Genomic DNA, 15,239 nt, shown 5'->3' with positions numbered 1-15,239 from the left:
ATACCAATGCTGCTAATGTTCCAGATTTAACCCGCTTTTATTCACTTTTTACCCTCATCTGTATTTATGTTTCAATTAAACCCATTTTATCTATATTACGATTTAATATTTAAACAGTATTTATCTTTTAGTATAAAACTACACACCATGTGCTCATTTTATATCATTATATATTATTGTGTGCAGTTGTCTTTCTTAGTCATATCTGTAGGTCAAAAGTAAATAGTATGTATAGTATGTATATTATTATTATTATTGTTATTATTATTATTATTGTTATTATTATTGTATTTTGTCTGATGTTGATCCTTGAGCTGCTTTAATGAGTGAATTTCTCCAGTGAGGGATCAATAGCATGATTACAATTAAATTGATATCGGTTGATTTAATTAATTTGATTAATTTAATTCAACTGCAATTTCATGTTGCAATTACGATTATTTTGTTAAAATGCCTTGTAGGAGTTCAAACTGATTAAACAGCAGGTGGGTGGTGGTTTTTCAAATAGTTTGCGCTTTATGTGAAATGTCTTTTTTTTTAATTATATACATACATAAAAAAGCAGAGTGAAATTTGAAAGCATGCTTCTTCTTTCTGGGACCTGTTGTGCAAACTGAACGAGGCAGACGAGTAACACACATCGGGCAGGCTGACTTGCACATGCTCACCTCAGCACCTCTGCGTTGAGTTGCTGGGTACCAATCGTGAGCTTAACAGGAGAAATTAGTTCAGCAAGAGAAAAATAGATGGACTCCCGAGAAAATTGGTAGTGTTGGCAGGTATGGAAGAAAACTAATCAAATGTGACTTGTGGGGATTGTTATAAACCAGTGATACAATACATTTAGTGAATAACAAGTCTCTGGGAAATGCATATTATTCTTTTCAAGATTATAATAAAATAACAAAGCTTGTGTTTCCAACACATTCTCCCATCTCATTAAATACCAACGCTTGGTCAGGGGCATTAAGCTTCAAACTATGATGCATTCCCTACTCCACTCCTATCAGCTTTGCTCATGAGTGGCTCATTGGATTGTGTTATACATAATATAGAGTCTCGTTCTTTCGGTGGACCAACATGGCACCCTATTTTGGAAAAAATATGTATAGTGGTAACTGGCAGAAGACAAAAAAAATGTAGATATGCAGATATGTTGAAACTTGACATTTCATTATCAGAATCAGAATCCTTTTATTGTCATTGCACAAGTGTACAATGAAATTCTCTGAGTATTCACACAACATGAATAATGTAAAACGTACAAGCCAAGTAGCGCAATGTAAGTATACAAAAAATAAATAAATATGTACAGTGGCACAGGTTGTAAGTATGGAATGTCGGAGTATAAATAAGTATAGTAAAATAGTCTTTACAATTTTTGCACATTGTCCTTGTGATTGCCTAAATGCCTTTGTGGGAAGGGAGGGGGCATCTGATGATCTTCTGTGCTGTCTTGACCACTCTCTGGAGACTCTTCCTATCAGCCACGTTGCAGTGGGAGAACCACACCATGATGCAGTAGGTCGAGATGCTCTCGATGGTAGAGCAATAGAAAGTCAACAGCAGCTTCTTGCAGATGTTACCTTTACTGAGCACTCATAGGAAGTGCAGGCGCTGCTGTGCCTTGTTAATGACAACTGAGGTGTTTGCAAACCAGGAAAGGTTAGCAGAGATCATGGTGCCCAGGAAGGTGAAGGTGCGGACCCTCTCCACACAGTCACTGTGTATGTAGAGGGGAGATGGATCTGTCCCGTGTTCCCTGAATTCTAGGATGATTTCTATGGTCTTTGTGGTGTTCAGAGACAGGTTGAGCACCACTCGGCAAACAATGTATGTTATGTTACAAAGTTAGATTGCTTTAAGTTAATTGGAAGTTCGAAATTGTCCGGACCACTCCTTGTCCAGTGGTGTTGCACTTCTAATTCTCCTCTCGCCCTGCTCCCTCCATTCACCTGACATGGGTGTTTCTTCATGTACTGTTTATCCTATTAACTAACCAGCTTAGTGCAAGACATATGAAACAAGTTTGTTATCATTTGGATCAGCTTGTCTGTAAGTCAGCATCAGTGCTACACTGACGCCTCAGTAGACATCCTATTAAAGAGTAACAGCAGCTCATTCTGTAATACTAAGAAGCCTGATGTTACACTAACAAGCAGCAGCCTCTAAGTTGGAGAAGAGCTGCTCCACTGGGGGTTGTCAATTGGTGACCTCTGGCCTTGATTCACAGAGCCTCGCATAACTAGAACCCCACCTGGGCTTCTGTTGCCACTTGTTGCTCAGAGGGTCAGCAGGATGAAGGAGGAGGGCATCATGTTCAGTGCCTGAGAAGACAGTCAGGGATCAAGAGGGACAGAACTGCTGGAGAGTGAAGGCAGGGCGGTTCCAGAGGCAGTTTTACTTTTACTTTTTCTCTGAGAGCAAAATCTAATAATCTGTCAGATTTGCTATTAAACAATTCAACAAATTTCCTTTTTTTCAACAGTGGAACTTCTGTACTTCAAGAAGAGGAAGAGGTGTATAGCAAAAATGACCAAACTTCAGAAGCTGGTATCCGTATACCTTTAATTTCTGTCTTTATGCTGGAAAGTGCTTTAAAATAAAAATCATATATATATATATATATATATATATATATATATATATATATATATATATATATATATATATATATATATATATATTTATATAGTAAGCCTTCCTTTTACAGTTCCCTAGGGGAACTTACCCTATTCACCGAGTTAATTCATGGTAACACAAAAGTGTTACTACGTAATTACCAATATTTTACTAATATTTTGTTGACCGCCTTTAGCTTTGATAACAGCATGAGTCAGACCACTGCGCAAAGCCTTCTGAGGCACATCCTGGGGTTAAGGTCTGGACACTGTGATGGCCAATCCATGTGGGAAAATGATGTCTCATGCTCCCTGAACTGCTCTTTTTCAATTTGAGCCCGATGAATCCTGGCATTGTCGTCTTGGAATATGCCTGTGCCATCAGGGAAGAGTAGTAGGGTAGTCAGCTGACCTCATTCTTTGAGCACATAATGTTGTTGGACCTAGACTTAGACCTGACCAACTGCAGCAACCCCCGATCATAGCACTGCTCCCACAGGCTTGTACAGTAGGCACTAGGCATGATGGATGCATCACTTCATCAGCCTCTGTTCTTACCCTGATGCACCCATCACTCTGGAACAGGGTAAATCTGGACTCATCAGACCACATGACCTTCTTCCATTGCTCCAGAGTCCAATAATTATGCTCCCTAGCAAATTGAAGCCTTTTCTCTGATTAGCCTCACTGATTAGTGGTTTTCTTGAGGCTACACAACTGTTCAGTAACAATCCCTTGAGTTCCCTTCGCATTGTGTATGTGGAAATGCTCTTACTTTAACTATTAAACATAGCCCTGAGTTCTACTGTTGTTTTTCTACAATTTGATTTCACCAAACGCTGAAGTGATCACCTATCATGATCAATCAGGATTTTTTTACGACCACGTTTCTTCCTCGAAGACGATGGTTCCCCACTATCCTTCCAGTTTTTAATAATGCGTTGGACAGTTCTACAAAATTCTACAAAACAGGATTACATAAACAAGATCAAGAATGAACATATTCATACACTCATTCATTCAACATAAGGGGCACCAGTCCCCAGTAAAATAAATAAACAATAATTGTGCCCGGCCTGCGGCATGCGGCCGACCAACTGTCCTGTACAAGCGTGGCGGCGAAACCTCCAATGGCAGCAGGACAATGACGTAACGTAATGCAGCAGCAGCAAATACGATCGGTATGAACGTTGTAGACACAAAGCACAAAGCAGCAGCGGCCCATGGAGGTGGCTACAGTAACACCTAATTGAGGAAAATCATCATTAGCATTGGCGAATTATGTTACAATGATGAGGTTACATGTTACCATATAGGTACATACCTTTTTAGTAGCACAGACACTAAAACACTCACGAGAGGAGGGAGGGAAAAAGGACTCAAGGCAGCCGCCAGCGTTAACCACACTAGCATTAGCCACCTAGTAGCATCAACCATAGACATAAATACATAGACGCCACATCAACTGTGGAGGGATGTGCCTGAAGCGCCTCCATCTTGGAACAGGGCTGGTAGAGGCAGCGGTGCATCAACCCACAAAGGAAAGAGTTACTCCTCAATCTCAAAGTAGAAGTATTCACTGAATTTTTGGACCAGTTATCAAACGTCTCGACCTGCCTCTTTGTTCAGGTTTTCTCTGTGCAAAACATACCTGACACGTGTTCGGGCTGCTGTTTGACTAAACATGTCAGTCGCTGACTTATTTCACTTGCCAGTGCCTTTGTTTAGGCCAGTGCATTTAATACAGAAATAGTGTTCAAAATATGTTGGATTTGTCTTTCACTCTCTCCCAACAAGATGAGTGAAATAAGTCAGATCTTCAAAGTTGCTTGTTGTTATGGAGGACGTTGTAAACAGGAAAGGTGAGGGTTGCTCTTCCTGTGAATGTGTATCTCTAATAAACCTTTATTAAAAACATATACTCGTGTCTTCTCCCTGTCTGAGTAAACGTGCATCACATAGAGGAACTATGGAACCCTTTTAAACAAACAAACAAGCAAAACATTACAGGACTTGAACTCACATTCACCAAGGGAAAAAAAATACCGGCGTAGCAATCAATCCACTATGCCACTCAGGTGACTCTCGGTTTCACTCCTCACAGCAGACACACAGCCACCTCTTGGTCGCAGAAGGAGGCCAGATCAAGCCAGATCTTATGACCACAGTATTTGTTCACCATGTCTGTATGTCATTATTTATAACACAAATAAGGTTTTCCAAAAGAATATAGTGTTTCTTGAAAGTCTGAGTCCTCAGGGGAGCTAACCACTCAAAAAAATGGAAAGAATGTGATGGATCCTGTAAGTTCCTGCAAGCTGCTCTGACGGTCTGATAAAAAGGGCAGAGACAGCAGACAACATTAATAACAATAATAATAATAATAATAATAATAATGATAATGATGATGATGATAATGATAGTGATATAACAAAACAATACAATATTGATATAATAATAGTAATGATAATAATAATAATAATAACAATAATAATAATAATAATAATAATAATAATAATGATGATAATAATAATAATAATAATAATAATAATAATAATAATAATAATAATAATAATAATAATACAATAAATAAAATACACACACATATGTATATATGTATGTATATATGTATGCATGTGTGAAAAGAAAGCAGGCTTACTGCTGCTGCAGTTTCTTATTTTGATTTGCAGACTTTTTTTTGCAGACTAATTTTTTGTTGCAATGATTTTTATTATTAGTACTTAGATCATCAAAAATCACTGTATTTGTTAAAATGACATTGATGCTTTTTATTCACGCAGATCACATTTACATGTCAGGATCTGGTTATTATGGAAGGATTCAATATTTAGCTGCCATGTATCATCACAGTAACATCGTTACATACATTGGCGGCTGTAAACACGCATAAAAACATTACAAAATCCATCCTGTGGTTTGGTGCCGACCTCTATATATGGAGTAGTTGACGTTTTAATCATCAGAGAACGTTACAGACGTTTTTGGTTCTTCTCTGTTTCCTGAATATATCTGTACATATGTGAATGTGTAAATGAGAGACATTGACTTATAGCACTTTGTAGAAGGAGCTTTATAAAGTTCACTCCATTTATTTGTATTAGCTCACGGGGCAGAACTGCCCTCTTCAATATGGCTGCGACGTCGACGTATCGCAGCAGTGGGCTGACCCGCGCAATGAGGTGTCTATGTATATATGTCTATAGGGCGGACTACTGCTTTTGTACCGGCCCACCCCAATGTGTAGCGGAAATGAGGAACGAAAACCATAGCAACCGAATGTAAACAAAAGGGTGAGGAGGAAAACAAGACAAAATGCTTATCCTCCCACACTACCAAGATTTGGAGTCAAACACACTGCATAATAGTGGTGTAAAGATACACAGAAGATACTTTCTCACACAGGCTACAGCTCTAGTGTCTCTTATTGTGGATTTCAAAATGGACTCTGAATTGAACTCCATTTACACTTTCACTTTTAGTTGTAAAGCTTGCCAAAGACCCAGCTTTGAGCTACTATTGGTCAGGGTGACAGACCCCCAACTGGCTGTATAGAAAAAACTAAACAAATTAAACAAATTAATCCAATTAATTACAGGATTTGTAATTAATCAGTCCAATTAATCGCATTTTAATCTCATATCTGCTAAAGGTACCAAAATAAAGAATTCAAATTCTAGGACTTCTTCAAAATAAGAGCTTTACATTGTACCCCATTCAGAACTGGGTTCTTAGCTTGCTGACACAACAACAAGCTAACACAATCAAACACCTACAAAGACCGAGGAGACGCCGCATCTCCTGGATCTCAGCGGCTGTCCAGTTGTTCATCTTAATGTCCGTGGATGAAGTGATGGACTGACTGCTGTGATCAGCTGTTTCTTGGTTTTAAAACTCCCCAGCTGTGGGTCCCACAACAGTGCAGGTCATTGACACCTCTGCCCACCTCACTCAGAGGCCAGCACATTTCGCCTTGTTTTTAGATAGCAGGCGAGGCAGAAATAAGTTTACCCACTGAGGCGGAAAATCAGCGGACCAAAACAGACTCCCAATTTGCCGGCCTCAGTCTAAAACTGCGAACCGAGCTGCCAAAAGGACGGGCAAATTGGCGGCTTGGTGCTCTGTCTAAAAACGGCTCATGTCTGTTGTCACCCTGCTTTGACTAGCAACGCAGGTGGGTTGTAAAAAACACGTCCGGACAAGTTCCTCAGTGCTGGTGCTACCATGACGTGCCAATGCCAAGTAGCCTACGGGTCATTCAATGGGCCAAATTTAAAATGCGCATGCATTGAATTGTCACTCAGAATCTCAGAATTAATTGCGTTAATTTTTGTAACGCCTTCATTTGTTCCCTCCCTTTTACGAGCGCTTGTTAGATTACCATGCTGATTACACAAAGTGGTAGTCAGACTTTCTTTGACAGACTTAAATATGTCCCTTCAGGCAGGTTTTGATGTAAAAGTCCAAATGGCTGTATCTTGGTTCTAGTTTGACAGTGTGGTAAAACAGTGTTGGACGAGGACATGTGTATGTCTTGTTCTATGAGGTCAGAATGCAAAGTTTACAACAGTTAAATCACCAAAAAAAAAAAAAAATCAAACAAAAAAAAACCAATGAAAGTGCTGCTCAGAATGTATTTACAAAGTCTGAAAATTATGACATTGTCTAATCAGAATTTAGTCTTAATTGCATAGTGTTTGGCTATTTCTAAATTGAGAATAGCTGAGTTTGCTACGGCTGCTTACAAATCAAAGTTTGCCTGTAGTAACTGTGAAAAAATGAAGGTACTTGTTACTAACCATCATGAGGAATGGATCAAGTTGTTATCTTACAAGAAGCTAAATTTGGGGCTCTTAGAGTTCAAGTAAGGGATAATGCCTGACAAGGTGTCCATAATCAAGAATTAATGGATGACGCGGAGAACCGTCCGATGCGCAGCGGAGGACAGTTGCCTCTGCGTGCTTTAACCCGCTTATACCATGGTCACTTGCCAAAGTAAAGAAATTTAGACCATTAATTTATATTTTCATGCGTATTACAATCAAAATATAACGTTTTTCACAAGCCATAACTGAGTTTCCCTGGTAATGCCTGAGGGTTTGACTAACACCTGGAATAATCATTACCCTCCTGTAAGGTTCTTATGCAGCAGAAACGCTGTTCACTCCCCCAGTAAATAGGATGCCATGCAAGCAAAATTCAAAGTCAATAACATTGTGTACGGTTGACAAACAGTAAATATAATTTGACAGCATGTTTAACAACAAGACCAGCTAGCTAACCAGTCATGTTATTGTCCCCAAATCAATATCAAGATTTTCAAATGAACAAATGATCGGCCGCGTGTAACGTTACTGTGGCCGCAGCCTGAAGTAGAGAGTTGAACAGCGAACGGGATGTGAGATTATTCGCTTTAGAGGGGAAGTGTACTTTTTGCAGTTTGTGTGTTACAGTCGCCACCCTGTGGTGTTTAGAGGATAAGGCACTGAAGGACTGATGGTCTGCACTCAGTGTTGGAAATAAAATATTCAGATTTTTTTTTTCATGCGGATAGGCCAGCTAGCACATTGATTTAGAGCAGTGAACAGACAATTTGACTGGAACTACTCAGTAGGTGTCCATATATCAGAGGTTAATGGACACCCTGCAGCCAATCAGAATCGAGTATTACCCCAGACCATGGTCTAAGTTATGCTTAAACTGTGGCTCAGGACTTTAATTCTCAGAGTAGCTGAATGCAGAAAGGAATTCTGAGGCACTGTCATAATCTTAGGAAATATGATGAGGTGGTGCCCCTTTTAAATGATTTAATCATCAACTGTGATTATTTATGACTGATTTAATTTTAATAATTACTATTAATAATAATCCTTTTCTAACAACCACACCTTCCCTACCATCAATCCCAACAGTGACAAGTGATGGAGCTGAAGACCTGAAGACGGACGCCGTGGTAGCTGTGTCTCTGTTAGGTAATGAGCTGGTTTGTTTTGGTTGGGGAAAGGTATTATTACTCTGCATTATGTAGTCAGCATAGCTAAAGGTAGCTCCCTTTGTCGCTGTCGTATGTATTAGCATAGAAATAGTAATGACATGTATTGTAGCTAACATGCAGCAACGGCTGCCATATGAAACATATTTACATGTAACGTTATCGTTTACACGAAGGCCAACATTTAGACATACTGTGGATCTAATCCATATAGCATATTGTTCACACATTCACTCCTACCCTGGGCTGTTTGGACTTTAGCCAGGTGAACTGTATGTGAGAGGTGGTCTAATTCTTATGTGCTACATGTGTGAAAAGACAAGTCCACTGTTCAGAGGTCATGGGAGATTACGCATAACTGTAAATACAGTTTGCATTGTATTTGTTAGCAGATGTTGTTAGATGGTATTGAAGTGACGTTCATTCATACAGACTTTGAACTGGACGTTTCACAAATGTGCTGATGTTGCCTATTTCTTTGTCCTATATTTATGAGAGTGACACCTCAACTTATAGCCTTTGAAGAGTTGGTTCACGACAGAACCATTCCCTGATGTTCCCACTATTCCTGGTGAGTGTAGCTTGATGCTGATAGCAACATGGATCAGACTGTTATTCATGTAAAACGCATCTTGATGGATACATTTCATGTAAACATGTGTCAAGTCTGTTTGCTCTATGTGCATAATTGTGCTCCTTCGCAAGGACACAAAATAAAAAGGAATGTCATCATTTCATTAGCTGCACCAGGAAAATGCTTCTAGTACTGGTCCTAACAGTGACATGTGTGCCTGCCACTTGAGACTATTACATTTTAATATGAAATGTTTTTAAGAAAATAGACTTTGCATTCAATTCATGATCTGAGTGTCAGCTGACCACAGTAGAATGTTGGAAACAGAATACACCTAACAGTCCCTAAAATAATTGCTTGCCACCCATCACATTAGCTTCCCAACACCCACCTAACTCCCGATACTTATCGATACTCTTATCGATACTATAACATGTCATTTGAGTTAAAAAAATAAAGACTTTACAAGATGTCAAAAGATTCAATCTTCTTTTTATTACCACAAGGTAATAATAAAGCTTCAACAGAACAGAAACTATGTAATTACAAATACTCCTGAACACATAACCAGGACCAGGACCAGATATAAAAATCTGGTGGATGCCGGAGCACGATGCAGCAAGTCAGCTGAATTTAGCACCAAGCAGACAGGAAGTCAAGCACAGAAATAACCATATAACATCTGGTTACATGTCAAAATAAAACACTCTGTGTTCACACCAGCACACAAATCTCAAAAAAGAGACAAACACAAGTTCTTCTAATGTCCTTCAGTTGGGAACACTTCCTGTTGTTGTTTTTAAAACACATACCTATAACTGTGGTCGCCAGTGACTATGTGATTATCGCGGAAACTCCTCGGCCTCAACAGCAGCTGTCTGCCGTAGATTAACGTTACTGCGGTATCAAAACCAACCGGCGGGGTTTAGCAGACGGCGGACAGCGGAGCAAAGCTGGATCGGAGCCGTACTACAGCGGACAGTATCCAGGGGAAATTCGGGGTAAGCAACATCACCAAACACTTGGAGCGCGTGCATAGCATGAAGCTAAATGAAAGTGTGTGTTTGATTGCTGTAACAAAGCCAGTAAAGTTAGCAGCCCGGCTAACGCTAAAGACTGCAGAGCCGAAGCAGCGGCACCCGGTTTTGTGTCTGCTAAGTCAAGTCACGGAGTTTGTTAAGTTTATAGTCATTACGGTTGGGTAGACATTCAAAAACCATCCATGTCAAAAATCGGTTAAAAATCATAAAAAATAAAAGTAAAGAAAAAAAAAAACAAAGTACCGATAACAGTACCGTTTGTCCAGAATCTTAACGGTATTTACCCAATTAGGAGCCAGTACCAAAATGTACCGGTCCACGGTATACATCCCTATATTATTCATCCTAAAACTATGGGCTCCATACACATTGATGCCTGGTTAGTCTGGGTTCAGAGAGCTGCTGCGGGTGACAGCAAAGGAAAGAGAGAGAGGGAGAAAGAGATAGAGGAGGGGAGTGTCTGCTCTCAGTGGCGTTCCCTCATACCTGACTGTTACTCTGCCAGATATTTAGCCTGCTAGATATGCAGCAGATGTTGGCAATGGGCTGGCAAGCTGCCCCTGAGTGCCTGGATCAGCTTTGAACAGTCAACTGCCGTTCACAAGATCTGTCCCCCAATTTGGCATGTACTTTATAAAATGTATTTATTTATTTACTTTTGCTATTTAACATTTTCATGTTTCAATGATCAATTTTAATTCTTTAGTAATCAGGAAAGAAATACAATGCAGGGAAAGATGGAGAATGGAAGATGAAAGATGAGAAAGTAATGAGCTCATAAAAGGTACATTATCATTGTTATTATTGAGCTGCTACAATAACCAAACTTTAATCTAATCCTGTCTTAAATTGACCAGCAGCAGTTCATCAGGATTCATGAATCAGTGCCGGTATTCGGCCCTGTCACTGTGATAGGTGTTATCAGTAAGAGTCAGATTCATGCTCATCATCTCAGTTGGCCCAAAAATCAGAGAATTCCAATTAATCAAGTAAATGTGCTTTCAATTTTCACATCAGGCTTAACTTTGGTAATTTTTGTCGATTTGCAATGTTGACCAGCAGCAAGCAGCCCTAACAGTGTTGAGCCTTGAACTGAGAGCCAGACAGTACAAAATGGCGGCAGCTATAACATCACTTATAATAGATGCAATATGTAAGAATTTTAGTTGAAAACTAAAAACAAAAATGAACAAGAATTATTGACAGAATATGAAGACAAAACAGTTTTCATATTAGGACACCTGTGTATTGAGTTGCACTGGCACATCCTCGTGCACGGCTCCTGTGCAAGCACAGTCAACACAAACACTCCTCTTGTGCTCTGAGCTCCCAGTATCGACCACTAGTTGCAATGCTAAATGAAGCTAACTGGAGCTACAGTTTTTAATCTGAACAGATGGCCAATTCTAACATAGAGCACTCATATATCATTAACTGCGATTTAACCACCATTGTCAAAGTAAAAGGCGCTCCACAGAGAGGACATGCAAACAGTAACAACACTGGTTTGAATGTGTTACATATGTTGACTCAAAAGGTGACACAAATGATTACTTTGAAATAATATATTAATAATATATTGTGAATCAGCTAACCATTCAGTGGCTTTACTGTGAAGTGGTAACTACCATCTCTATGCTGGTAAATGTTTAGCAGCACCCAAAAGCAGACAACCAGACAACAGGTCAGGTAATAGTGTTGTTGAATAGCTGATAGAGTGCAGGGAAGATGGTGAGCAGGGGGGTTACTTGAGGTTGAGCTCAGGTGAGTGCTGCACAGATGGGTTGCTGGCTTGTTAGCAGAGCTGCGGCCTTCTCTGCTGAAGTACAGAATGGAGCTTGGGTGGCAGGCTCAGAGAGTTGTCAGTGAGGACAGAGATGAATCTGCAGGCTGGAGCCTGATGGCTTGTGAGGATGGAGCTTGAAAAAGATTTCCACATAAAGAAGGCAAGGCGAGACAGACTTAGGTTCATAGGAGGGCAAAAATACAAAAATTCAAAAATGTGCAATAAGCTCAAAGGTCTGATCTACCACATAATAGAACACTCTAGCATCAAATGCAGAGTAGCCCAGAGCTGGAGCTGATGAGACTTGTGGCAGGTGTGCGAGACAGAAACTTCAGCCCTCCTGGAAAGACATGCCCAGCTTCCACTGCATCTCTGAAACACATAGGCAGATGGAAAAACACAAGGAGCACAGAAGATCTGCATGAAAATCTCAACTTTGTTGTAACAATTATAAAAATCTGAAAACAATAACAGAATAATATCAAAATACTATCATAGATAAATGATCAATATTTCAAAATGTAATAATAACCATGCACCAACTTCACATTTTCATTTCAAATAAACAGTCAACAATTTAAAAATATATACTAAATATACTACCAAAATGATGAATCCGATGTAATTCTATTATTTACAAATCTCATTATGTTCGCTATAAGAAATTATCTTACTCCATTCACGTTACAGTTAAATTCATACTAATTTCACTGGTTTTCTTTGTTTACAGGTGCCCTGTTGCATTGGCAACTTTAAACTACAGTACTGCTTAACTGATTGGGGAAAAAATAATGAAACACAAAAGAACATCTACGGGGCATTCAAACATAAAATGTTACATAAATAACTATCAGTGCAGTCTTGCAAATGTTACATCTGACAACCCTCAATATGAATTGACCAATGTAATGTGACAACAGCCACTGAACAGCAAACTAGTGATAAACCAGTCTCTGTTTGGATTAGCTAGTACAATTAAGGAACTAAAAAACAAAAACTAAGCATACGCAGCAGAAACAATATTACTTGACATTTACTAAATTGGAAGTCTACATTACTAACTCTATGGACATTAAGAAATTATTTACCCACCTGAACATGTTAAATAAAACAATGTTGTGAGTCAGCTGGTTGTTCAGTGACTTTACTGTTAGGTGGTAAATGCCATCTGAAGAACGCAGCATCAGCCCACAGCATTTGTACCTTACATATGTGACAAGTTATGTTGTGGTGAACTCTGCTCAACTTCTGCCCAAACTTGAAAAATGGCCTGGCCAACCATAACAGATTCAATGAGACAACTCTTTTCCTCCTCTCAAATGTATTTTCTTATTGGAGGAGATATTAGGTTGAAAATCAGTGGCTCCTTCATGGTTTGACCCAAGCTGAACAGTCCTGAACTCCTCTGTTGTCTGAATCCACACTGGAGTGCAGAGTGATCCTGCTGAAAGACTGCAGGCAGGTGCTCTCAGTCAGCTAATCAGCTGGTGTTAGTTTCCTCTCCTCAACAGGGAGGCAATGCACTGCTCCGCTTGTCCTACAGGTGTCATGGTTTCTTTGACTTTAACTGATTTGACTTTTGACTCAACAATACAGGTGATATCGGCCTTTTCTAAAAACAGAAATGTAGGAATTGGATGGGGAGTGTCTCTAGACATGCAATAGAGAGCGCACACGAAAAAGTAACAAGTAAGTGAGAAATTACATACATCCTATGTGTCACAAATACATAGTGTTATCTCATTGTTCAATTAGTGACTAAGCTACCACACTAGATCTCTGTAAAACTGTTAACAATTACACTGTTCATATTGTACAATGTATATACAAGTCTATTCTATTTCTTGCCTTTGTATAGTATTGTTATTTTTTATTGTAATATTACTGTCATGACTCTGAATTCATGTCTTTGTATCATGTCCTGTGTCTTTGTTTTGATGTTCCATGCCCCTCTTTGGGCTTTAAGTTTCTCCTATGTCCTTCCCTCTGTCTACCTCTGTCTGTAGTTTGTCTGTGGTTTCCCTCCGTGTTTCTCCTCTGTGCTCCTCCCCCACTCATTACCACACCTGGCCTTCTCCCTCCTCTCTCCTCACCTGTTTCTCGTCTGATCATCCGTGTCTGTGTATTTAGTCTGTGTTTTCCCTGCACTCCTTGTCCGGTCATGTATCTGTCTGCCTCTGCTCCTGTCTTTCAAGTTCCCTCATGGTATGTTTTGGTTTTGTATTTTTTTATATTTGAACTTTGCCTTTGATTTGTGCCTTGTCCTTTTGTTTGTACTTTGTCTTGCTGTTTTTGTTGCCACTATGCCTAGCTTTCTTTTGTTACTTTGCATTTTGACTCCCTTGGATTTTTGCGTTCAGTTTCAATTTAATAAAGCTCGCCTTTTGTTTCCCCCATTTCCTTGTCCCTTGAGTAACTGCATTTGGGTCCAACTCCAATCTCCATAGTTTTCCCTTTAACCCCAACCTGACAATTACTGTCCCTTGGCTGCTGTGACACTGACCACTTGCCGGACAAATAAAGGAATTCTGATTCTGATACAACCTGCAGTGACCACTGCCTGGTGTGTCACGCTTTAGCTACAGTAAATCACTCAAGGAAGAGGAAATGTGACAGGACCTTAAGTCTTGTTATTTGTGTTGCCTACTCAAACTCCACTCATCATAATGCAAAATATTATAAATAAATATCATTTTTCAATTACCAGCTGTTAATAAAACTATTACAGGTTTCTTCTCCTTCTCTGTTATAACTACCTATAGATGTCATGAGTGTCAATATGTGATGCCCCAAAAAAAAAAGTAAATAAATAGAAAACAACAACAAAGGTGTTAAAATGGAATTTGAAAATGAAGGTAAAAAAGAAAGAAGAAACCAGTTATCTATCAATTTTTAGAGGTAAACATGAAGTGAAACTCCCGAGAAGAGCGCCAAAAAGAGTTATGGTGTGACTGCTGGTATTTATGGCCCGGCGGTAGATGAGCTTTGTAGGATGGGCAGACAGCCAGGTATTGTTCTCTGCTTATTTATGTTCAACTATGCATATATTGACCACGAAATGAAACCTTTTATTGCTGTAGGTCTTGCCTTCCTGGGCATGTTTCTCCCCCTCTTCCCTCAAATAACCCTTAACTCTAGGACTGTTTGGTAAGTCAGGGCAAGTCATCAGGAGAGAGGCCATTCTGTGCGTGCGTGTGTGTGTGTGTGT

The 15,239-nt window shown here is 39.5% G+C and overlaps 1 long non-coding RNA gene across 1 annotated transcript; it reads right to left on the bottom strand.

The window, feature by feature from the left end:
• Positions 1 to 10,730: 10,730 nt before the first annotated feature.
• Positions 10,731 to 13,459, bottom strand: LOC119008806. The gene is made up of 3 exons (XR_005071558.1): positions 13,124 to 13,459; positions 12,276 to 12,403; positions 10,731 to 12,164 (listed from the first exon to the last, which is right to left on the bottom strand). It is a non-coding gene; the product is annotated as an uncharacterized LOC119008806 (long non-coding RNA).
• Between the last annotated feature and the right edge of the window lie 1,780 nt (positions 13,460 to 15,239).

Source organism: Acanthopagrus latus, chromosome 19 (assembly GCF_904848185.1).
Source record: "Acanthopagrus latus isolate v.2019 chromosome 19, fAcaLat1.1, whole genome shotgun sequence".
Lineage (NCBI taxonomy): Eukaryota > Metazoa > Chordata > Actinopteri > Spariformes > Sparidae > Acanthopagrus > Acanthopagrus latus.
The sequence above is the reverse complement of the archived record's forward strand: the minus strand, read 5'-3'. Positions and strand labels throughout refer to the sequence as shown.